This window comes from Carcharodon carcharias, chromosome 21 (genome assembly GCF_017639515.1).
Source record: "Carcharodon carcharias isolate sCarCar2 chromosome 21, sCarCar2.pri, whole genome shotgun sequence".
Classification (NCBI taxonomy): domain Eukaryota; kingdom Metazoa; phylum Chordata; class Chondrichthyes; order Lamniformes; family Lamnidae; genus Carcharodon; species Carcharodon carcharias.
The window spans coordinates 84,095,185-84,101,712 of NC_054487.1; positions in this window are offsets into that span (position 1 = coordinate 84,095,185).

A 6,528-nucleotide genomic window follows, 5' to 3' on the forward strand; every position below is an offset into this window, starting at 1 on the left:
AGCTGTCAGTGTGTTTGATTTTCTGTCTGTTGTGTATCTGCAGCTGCTAAATTATTTCTTCTTTTGCTCCTCTAAAACTCTGAAGGATTTTGATAGGGTGAGTGGGGAAGGCAGAAGCTAACACAGAGGTGGTGGGGGGGGAGGGGGGGGTGCGGTGGGGAGGGGGGTGGGGGAAGGGGAGAGCAGGGGAGGGGGTGAGGTGGCAAGGGGAGATCACGGGCCAAGTTTTATCCAGACCTCTGTACGTGCTTCTGGTCGCTGGAGACCTAGGCCCAAAGAGATGAAGTGTGAGCAAAATAAATATTGTGAGGTAATACTTGGGCTCCTGTTCTAGTTACAGATGGGGAGAATCATCTCCTTCCACTGGTGGCGAGTTTGGAGGTGGGAGGGGGATGTAATTAGGCAGGATGGTGGTGTGCCAGAACCCTGCCATCTTCCCATCTCCACCAGAACTAAATGCTGGATGGGAAGGCCCATGGTCGACCTGCTGCTCTGCCACTACTTGAGGCCCTTAAGTGGCCAATTAATGGCTTCATCCCACTGTCACTGGTATTAACCCAGCTGCAGTCGGGCCTATCGCTGTGCACGACAGGTAAACCTGTGTGGGCTGCTTGGCAACACTGGAGAGGGATGAACTATAGGGTGGGATTTTCCGGCCCTGACTCCAGCGGGCATCGTTGCAAGCAGGGTGGAAAATCTGGAAAGCTGTTAAAAGTGAATGACTCTCTAAATTTTCCTGTCCCACCCATGACAATGCCCGCCAGTGTTGGGGCTGGAGAATCCCAGCCATAATCTGGATTCATGAACCTTCTGAAGGTAAGCTCTAAAGGTCTTACTTTAGCCTCCCAAAGGCCCTTCTTTGGTCCCCATGTCCCCTCCATTCCAACTGACTGCCAACTCAATCCTCCCCAACGCCCCCCATGGTCGCTTACGGCTCTCATGCCACTCAGGTCAACTCATACTCCCCACCCACCCCTTTGGCCCCTTATAGGCCCCATGCTGACTCATGACCCTTACATTATTTACACTATTTACAGAACCAATCAGCCAAATTAAAACAATGGCAAATGTGGAACTGCTCCAAAAAATAAAAACACCCATTCACAAATCTTCTTTTGAAAGAAAAGTTGTTGTTCCTTCAACCCAAAAGCGTCAATCAGACAGACCATAAGAATATCAAAACAGAGGCTTCATACACTTCACATCTCTTAACCTTATGCAAATAAGCATCGAGACATTGACAAAAGAGATCCCAGAAATAGCAACTTATTATAACCACCTAAAGATGTCAATCAATCAAAATCAACTGTTCTCTCCAGTTATCAAAACAGAACCCCCTGCTGAGATAATCCTATTAGGAGTCTGGGCTCTCAGCCAAGCATACATATTGAGGCCAGAAGCCCAAATTCTTTCAGTAGTTGGCCTACTCTCTGCTTTCAGGATCAGCAGACCAAGTTCTATCCTTGTTATGCTCCTTGGCCAGACCCCCAAGTTGTTGAAAGGATCTGGTTAGGGACCAATAACATTTTGTTTAAAGCAGACAAAGTTTGAGATTCAAGGCACTTGCCCAGCGAATAAAGACACAAGATTCCATCAGCTTTGAATAAACAAAATAAACTTTACAGTAAAAGGTCAGAATGATGAAGACAATGTATAATATCCATCTTATACTTTATCATTCAGGGTTAATATGAGGTACATGTGAATGAATAGGCAAACGGTGGTCGTACACACCACACTGCACAATAAATGTCAAATGCAACCAAAACAGACTCCATGGATTTCTCAACAACCTACCCAGGCATCAGTAACACTACAAGACAACCAATCTCACTGAAAACTTTGTCCCTCTCACGAGGGTTTCTAATCTTCATCATCGAAGACCTAGACTTGGAATTATCTCCACAAGTCTCTCCAACTCGAACGTCTTCAACAACAGCCCACCGCCTGGCAGGGTTTCAATCTGGCCTCCTGAGGTTCCATTCTCCTGGATTCCCGGGTATATAGTCAAACACCAACTCACAAGCACAACTTCAGATCCTTGGCCACGTTGAGCAGAACATTACTGCTGCACGGGGGGTGTCTTTGCCCCAGCGGGCCCACAGCACCGAGTCACCACCTTTGGCTGCCTTCTTGGGTCTTTGGGGCTTCTCCTGAGCACTTTTTGATTTCAGGGGCTTCTTCCAAGCAGCCCTTTCTCTATTTGGAGGCTCTGTCTCTGCTCCTCTCTATTTCCTTAGCTTAACCGTCTCTGTACCATACCTGGGACTTCCTTTTTGGGACACCTGCCCCTACTTGACCTCTCCATTTGCCTGCCTGGGATGCCTACCGGCAATAGCATTCCACACCTGGTCACCTGACCCGGGTTTTCACGCCATTTTCCCGCTTGTACAGGCGTGCTGGGCCCACAGAATGTATAAAGGCCAATCCCAGTCTGAGCACGTGCAGCCCGATCCCGGTCTGCACATGTGCAAAAGCTCCGAGGCCTGTCAGAAGTTGAAGTTCCCAACCTTTGAACTTTGGATTTTGTAACGTCTCTCATCCACACCCCCACCGGTCTGAAGATTACAACATTTGGGAGGCCTTTCCACCGAGGCAAATTTGGCTAGTCAGGACATCTCCAGCCCTAGACCCTGGTTTCAGACTGTCCAGCCAAGGGAAAGAACTTCTAAACATCTCTCCTGTCAAGCCTTCCCAGAATTTTACATATTTCAATTATATCACCCCCCCATTCTTCTAAACTCTGGAAAATAAAAGCTTACTCTACTCAGTGTCTCCTCATTGGACAATGGCCTCACCCCACCAATCACTTGTGTGAACCTTCAGTGCACCCTCTCTAGGGCAAATATATCCTTCCTTAGGTAAGGAGAACAAAATTGGACATAGTTCTCCAGATGTGGTCTAACCAAATCCCTAGAGAATGCCAGCATGGATTCCTTACTCTTGCACTCCAGCCCCTTGCAAAAAATACCAATTTACCATTTGCTTTCCTGATAGCTTGGTTTCTCTGATTCACATGCAAGGCTACCCAATCCCTCTGAATCCCAATGTTCACTAGTTTCTCACTTCTGCTACCTTTGCTTAACCTGTCTATAATCCCTTTGCAGCCTCTTTGTGCCCTCCTCAGTTTACAGTCCCACCTACTTTGAATCTTCAGTGATCTTGGATACCTTACAATCTGGTCCCTTACCTATTTCATTGCCACAGGTAGAAAGTAGCTGTACCCGAGCACTGATCCTTGCAGCACTCCACACTTTGTCATCCTGAAAATGACCCATTTTTTCCGATTGTCCGTTCTATCCATTAACCAATCTTCAATCCATGCTAATGCATTACCTGCATTCCCACAGGCAGAATCTTCTGTAACAACCTATTTTGTGGCATCGTATTAAATATCTTCTGAAAATTCAAATATCCTCTAGTCCTTGATTCTCCGTTATCTACCCTGCTAGTTACTCCCTCGAAAAACTCCAACAGATTTCTCAAACGTGATTTTTGCAGTGTTGACTTTGCTTCATGGTGTTGTGATTTTCCAAGTGCCCCTGTTGCTATATCTTCAATAAGAGATGCAGCATTTTCCCTATTACTGACATGGGGGCTAAATGACCCATAGTTCCCTGTTTTCTTGCTCCCTCTTTTGAACAGCAGGGTTTTATTTGCTACCTTCCAACCAAGAAGGTTGTTCTAAAATCTAGGGAATTCTAGAAGAGCTCAACCAATGGTTCCACTATCTCTGCTGCCACCTCTTCTTAAACCCTAGGATGTAAGTCATCAGATTCAGGGGATTCATGAGAATGGTTCCAGGGATGAGGGATTTCAGTTATGTAGATAGATTGGAGAGGTTGGGACTGTTATCTTTGAAGAGAAGGCTGAGAGGAGATATGATAGAGGTGTTCAAAATCATGAGGGGTCTGGACAAAGTAACTAGGGAGAAACTGTTCCCAATCGTGAAGGGATAGAGAATAAAAGGGCACCGATTTCAGATGATTGGCAAAAGAAGTAAAATTGACATGAGAAAAACATTTTCACTCAGCGAGTGGTCAAGGTCTGGAATACGCTGCCTAAGAGTGTGGTGGAGGCAGGTTCAATCAAGGCATTCAAGAGGGCATTAAAAGGGAACAATGTGCAGTACTGTGGGGAGAAGTTGGGAGAATGGCACTAGGAAAATTGCTCATTGGGAGAGCTGGTGCAGACCTGATGGGCCAAAGGGCCTCCTTCTGCGCCACAACAGTTCTGTGATTCTGTCGTTCTGTGAATTTTGGTCCCAGTCATTTCTCCAGTGCTGATATCAATTTGCTTCAAGTCCTTCACTTGAACTAGACCTTCAAAGCCTGCTTCTTTGACCAAGCATTCAGTCACCTGTCCTAATATCGCCTAATGAGGCTCAGTATGAAATTTTATTGCTCTATGCTCCAGTGAAACAACTTGGGACATTTTACCTCAATAAAGGTATTATATAAATGCAAGATGCATCATGATGTAGTTCAGCAATGCATTTTGGCAACAGCAGTCAAAATTGACCAACAAGGAGTTGCGTGATTTTTGCTGCATTAACGTAAATCTCTGATTGTGCGATGCACTCTCCTCCTCACCACACTGGAACCTTTGTCACACAAATCATCCTCCAACTGCACCAGTCCTCTGTTATTCAGTATTCAGTTAGAACTACAAATCAGGAGACAGGGTCTCAATGTGGCAGGTAGAAAATCAAATTGTTTGTGTATGCACAATCAGTGCAGAACAACAAGCTCCCTTCAATAATTGATTAAAGTTAACCTGATCCAAATGTGCTTCTCGCAGTCTAAGTCAGATCGAATAATCAAACCACGTACACGACCATAGTAACGAACAAAAGCAATGAGGCTGTATCTCCTCAGTATATAACATGCTACCAAGTTGCCGCTGGTCTGAAAGGATTTTTAGTTAAAGAAAGTATTACATAACTTTATACGAGGACAAAACAGTAGGAATCGAGGAGGGAAATTCCAATTCACGGCTCCTACAATTCATTATAAAAACAAAAAGAGAAAGGATTTGCATTTCTATAGCACCATTTACCTCCCCAGGATGAACCAAAGCCCTTTACAACCAATGAAATAATTCTGAATTGCAGTCACTGTTGTACTGTAGGAAACGTGGCAGTCAATTTGTGCACAGCAAGCTCCCACAAACAGCAATGTGATAATGACCAGAGGGATAAATATCGGCCAGGACAGCGGGTAGATCTCTTCTGCTCTTTGAAATAGTGCAATGAGATTTTTATGTTCACTTGAGAGGGCAGGCTTAGCAACAAAAGATGGCACTTCCGACAGCACAGCACTCCTTCAGTATTACAATGAAGGGTGGGCCTAGATGATGTGCCCAAATCTCTAGAGTGGAGCTTGAACCCAAACCTTTCTGACTCAAGTGAGAGTGCTCCCCTCTGATCCATAGCTGGCACTAACTTCAATGGACAGAATTATCAAAGGCTGGACACTCTCTCATGTAATGATGTGTTTTCTGGGCACGCAAAGAGTGTGACACACAGAATCTTTATCCAATAATCCTCATTATTCTCAAAGGAATGGTTCGTTTGCATGCCCCAATTTTTTATTTCATGGGATGTGGGCAGCACTGGCAAGGCCAGCATTCGTTGCCCATCCATAATTCCCAGAAGGGAAAAACAGTAAAAGCTGGGAAATAAGAATACTGGTCCAAGCTGGTCTTGTCTACCTTAAAATGGAACGCCTGCACAACTGGGAAATAAGAGTAGTGGTCCGAACTGTCTTTTCCATCTGGGCTGTCATCCAACTGAGTGGCTTCTAGGCTATTTAGGAGTAAAACACAATGCTGTGAATCTGGAGTCACATTTAGTTCAGACCAGCTGTCATGAAAATATAATAATTCTCATAATATTACTGCGATTTATTATAAAGGTAGGTTAATAGTGGGGTTTGGATAGTTTCTGTGTGTGTGTCTGTGTGGGAGTTAATTGAATTGGAGACAGCTGGTCTGGAGGCTTTGGAGTCATCAAAAAGAAGCCAAGTTTGAGATGCTAAATACGTAAACGTAGCTGATGTTTTAGAATGTGAGGTGTAAGGAAAATTTGCATTTTTAGATAAACCAAAGTAGTTTGAATTTCAAAGAGATGGTAAGATGTTACACCTAGCCAGGAGAAGCTAAGCCAAAAAGTGTGTTTATTTTTCCCAGAGGTTGCTGGTAACATGAGCACTGTGAAAGATTTATATTATGAGAAAGGTAAAGTTCCAAAGATATATCGGAACAATGTAAATTGCATTAAAAAGGAGAAACATGTATAAAGGAGATGAGGCTATGTGTAAGAGGAGAAGTAATTCTAAGATCTAACTAGTGTGAAAAGCCTCCAGCCTCTGTGTGGCAAGTTACTGCCTACAGGAACTGAAGCTGAGAAAACTCATTTTGAAACTCAGTGTCCAGGTTATTGTATTGTTTTGCGTGGGTCTGTTTAAATCTATTGTTTTTCACTGTTGTCTTAACAGAGGTGTAACTGGGGGCCAAATTAATTAGGAG